Below are 4,513 nucleotides of genomic sequence, written 5' to 3'. Positions count from 1 at the left end.
TTTTTTTTGTAGAACAGCTTAAAACCCTACAATATTTTTACGAGAAATTTTCGAATTTACGCTTTTAAACTAAAAATTTGATTATTATACTTAGGGATTGTTATATTTTAAACTAAAATTTAGATTATTATATTCAGGGTTGGTTATAAAAATAAAAAAAAATGTCTTTTCGTAATGTCCCTCCTGTTCATTTGAATCCAAATCTTTCCATAAATGGAATATTATAAGGTTATACTAAGACTTTTGTATATTGTGCCCAATCGTGATGATAGATTGCTCTTTATATTTATATATTGTGCCCAATCGTGATGGCTCTTTATATTATTGTACCCACCCGTTGTTATATTTGGACCAAATGTACTCACCCCCTGTTATATAATGTACCCCACCAGCTGTTATATCTACACCAAAAATTGAGCATATTGTTACTTCCATTATTCTCAAGATCTTCAAGCTTTGTAGTTGCAGGTCTCAATAATGGGTCTCACCAATGCGGACCAGGTACTTCACACACGACTCTTCTAGTTTGGTTTAAAGTGAGTCAAAACCAATCAAGCTAGCCAATTGAAATTACTCTTTGTCATGGGCATAATAATCATAACATAATTATTTATGTCGAGTTGCTAAAACGTGCCCTCCCATTTTTACTAGTTGTGCCCCTTTGTCAAGTCAGTCGTTATGCAAACCTTATAAAACAGTAAACCTACGGGCCATATAAAAGGGCTGTCGGTCACATGCTATGTTACATCATATATCAGTCGTATAGCTTGTATGCTACTTCTTATACAAGGTGTATAGGTTATTCTCAGTTAAATTAATAGGGGTGCAATAATAGGGATTACATTTTATCAACCCATTTATGTATTTACATGTAATAAATTACTTTTAAAGTTTAACAATTATATATTCATTATTGCAGGTAATTTTTGAAGAAGTCTTGGGGGTACGAAAAATGATACTAAACAGACCAAAGCAACTAAACACACTCAGCTATGAGATGGTAAAATACAACACAATCCAAAACAGATAATCGTGTCTATGCGTTGCTTACATGTATCATGTGTTGATTATAGTTAAGAAGTATGTACGAGAAGTCGAGAGCTTATGAGGATGACCCCACGGTTAAGCTCGTTATACTTAAGGTACAAAGTTTCGTAGGAGATCCAAATCGACCAAAAGACCACATACTTGCTCCATGCAGTTAAAAAATGAGAATAATCAAATCAGCCATCTGACCAACACGTTTTATTAAATTACCCATCGACTCTCTATTTTAACTAAAAAAATCGGTTCAATAAAGTATTAACATGTGCATTAAGAATATGGATACTGCGCCAAAAATTTTTAAAATAAATAAATAAAAACCAAATATAACTAATTAAAAATAAATAAATAAAAACAAAAAATAACTAAAATTTAAAGTTAATTTTCAGTCTTTATTATTACTTCTAAAAACCATTTTTTTGTAGTTATTATGGTCAATAGATACTTATTAACCGTTTTCCCAAACATATAACTAATTGTTATATCTCGTTTTCCAGTGAAAATGACATAATATTTTTAAATATGTAATGTGAGGCTAGCCCACTTGGTAAAGAGATTAATTTACTCTATAAAGCACGGTACTACGTACAAAGAATTTGTATTATTGAAACACATATATCTTGGTCTACAGGCAAACGGGAAAGTATTTTGTTGTGGGGGGGGATCTCGCGTCTGGTTATACATATGTTCAACTTGGACATTGGAGTTTTGGAGCCAGTTATTACAGGAAAGAATTTTGTTTAGATTACTTACTCGCAACGTATAAGAAACCATTGCTTGCAATTCTAGATGGAAGCGTTATTGGAGGAGGCGTTGGAATATCGATACATTCGACGTTTAGAATCGTCACTGAGAATACAGTAAATATATCTGGTTTTCATCAAGTTATATTTCATCTTTAATAAAAGTAACAACACAATATTTAAGGGTATGCACTTTCGTTCCCTAATTAACATGTTATTCGAAGATTTTCGCGATGCCTGAAGTGTTGATTGGAGCATTTCCTGATGTTGGAGCATCTTATTTTCTTTCACGGCTTCCAGGATTCTTTGGTAAGTTCTATTAGATAGAATATATTAGTTAGATTTTATTATAATTATATTTATGGGATACGATTTAATTAACTTTCCTTCTAATTATCCTTGTGTTCTGAATATTCATTTGTAATTATCCCCATTGTATCCCTATATGTAGTTGAACCATATAACCAAGAACTGATTTTATGTATGTAGGAGAATATGTGGGATTGACTGGTGCTCGATTAAATGGAGCCGAGATGCTTGTATTTGGTCTTGGAACACATTTTGTCCCGTCCAAGGTATTTGTGTTAGTTCAATGTAATCAAGAGTATATTTAACAGGATTCCACTATTGATTAACAATGGTACCTACCTATTCTTGCAGAATCTAAAATCTTTGGAGGATGCTCTTGAAAAAACGGTTGCTTCATTCGGTTCACCAAGTGTAGCTACAATATCCATGATTATTAACAAGTTTGCACAAGTACAAGTCAAGTCCGATAGTGCGTATCTTAGGTACAAAATACACTTATGATTCCAAGGGTAATAGTGTTATAACTTTTTTTTTGTATATTGATAATTGATAATAATGACACATGTGTACTTAGAAAATAAACCTTACTTGAAATCTAAGTTAGTGTAACCCTAATAGACTACATGACCCATATCAAGGATGGGACCTATTCTAGGTTTGATACGATCCCACAAGATAAAAGAGTGGGGTAACCTGAAACTTGGAACGGAAAACCCGGCAAACCAAGGATCAAGTAAGGTTTTATGAAGATATAATCAAGTTGATCATCAGTAAAGATAAATTAAACATGTAATTCTTTATGTGTGACGAACAAGTTAGAAAGCAAACCTTATTGTTTGGACAAGCATATAACATTGTTATCTATTCAATTTGACATATGTAACCATGGATCCATGGCCCACGGTAACGGTAACGAAAAAGCATATTAACTTCTATTCTCATCCTTCTCCTTGTATCTAATTCTAAATGACTAGGCTTAACATGATCAACCAATGCTTCTGCGGTGAATCATGTGAAGAAATATTATCCTCGTTGGTATGTTTTCCAACTTTAGTTATAGTTGTGTTAAATATGAAATTATATAATATACTTACTTACATATCATGGAATCATCCCAGGAACACTTGGCTACACAAGTTCAAGAGAAATGGGTCATTGATGCTATCACATCAATGAAATCCGCTAATCCACTAGGTCTCAAGATTTTCTTGAGAACGGTATGCTAGTGATATTTTCTTCTAAAACAAAAAATTAACAAATGATCCTTGAAATTTTTTAATGTTTGCTTTGCTCATGTGATAGATTAGAGAAGGCCGATCCAAAAATATTGAGCAATGTCTTGAGACAGAATACATTGCCATCTCCAATCTTATTGCCGGAAAGATTAGCAAGAACTACTATGAGGTGTCCTCATGTTTTGAACAAATTCTAGGTTGATGATCACTAGTAAATATCACTTAAAAGCTTAGATTGATGTTCGTTTTGCAGGGCGCTAGACCTATGTTAATCGACAAAGACAAGAAACCTCAGGTAAATACTAGATCTAACAGTCTAATGGATTTTGATCAAGCTCTATAATGTTAAACTTCACGTGAGTGTAACATATTAACATTTAGTTTATGTTCGTACTCATAGTGGGTACCATCAAAACTAGAGGATGTTACAGAAGAAATGGTGGCCAAGTGTTTTTCTAGATCTTTCACCGAGGATGATGATTGGTTGCCTTTACAACTTCCCACAAAAACTAGCGGAACCCATGTCGGTGCATCAAAACTCTGATGTTTACCAAGAAAGGGTCCTTTTCGGTAACCTAAAGCCCTTCAACTTTAATAAAAACTTCATGTTCAATAAAAAAATTGTGTGTTGTTTGTTCGTGTTTTTCAGTTTAATATGTTACCCATGTCAAAACTAAAATAATTAAGTTACATCTGTTATAATTTATTACTATTTTACGCTCATCCCAATGTTTATGTATTTTTAAGTTCAAAACTGTATCAATATATATTATAAATGTAATGTATGCATGGATATCCGGTGAATGAAAGTAGTATCCATATCTTTTCTCCCTATATTATCATTATACTTTAACAACACTAAAGAGTTCTCACCAAAACCATGATGATGATGATAATAACAATAATAATTTCATAATGATGATGATGATGATGAAATTATAAATACCCGGAACCGGGTTTTATAAATACCCGGAACTGGGTTTTTTTATACCCGGTTATATAGCTACCTCTAGTTTTAAGTAGATGCATGTTTGAAAATATGATTACACACATCTAATTATGGACATTCCACTTCTGTTTAAGTTTATGGGCTTCGTGAGGGCTTTTAAGCTTTGGGGGGAATATCACTCACAAAGTTGATTGAATTTTTTTGTCCCCTACTCCCCTTACTGTACACCAGTC

General features: G+C 32.9%; 1 pseudogene; it reads left to right on the top strand.

Annotated features, from left to right (window-relative positions):
• Positions 1–421: 421 nt before the first annotated feature.
• LOC110883087 lies at positions 422–4,148 on the top strand (annotated as a pseudogene).
• Positions 4,149–4,513: the final 365 nt, after the last annotated feature.

The sequence above is a fragment of the Helianthus annuus genome, chromosome 10 (assembly GCF_002127325.2).
Source record: "Helianthus annuus cultivar XRQ/B chromosome 10, HanXRQr2.0-SUNRISE, whole genome shotgun sequence".
NCBI classification, from domain to species: Eukaryota; Viridiplantae; Streptophyta; class Magnoliopsida; order Asterales; family Asteraceae; genus Helianthus; species Helianthus annuus.
Note: the sequence above shows the minus strand (reverse complement) of the source record. Positions and strands in the feature narration are given on the sequence as shown.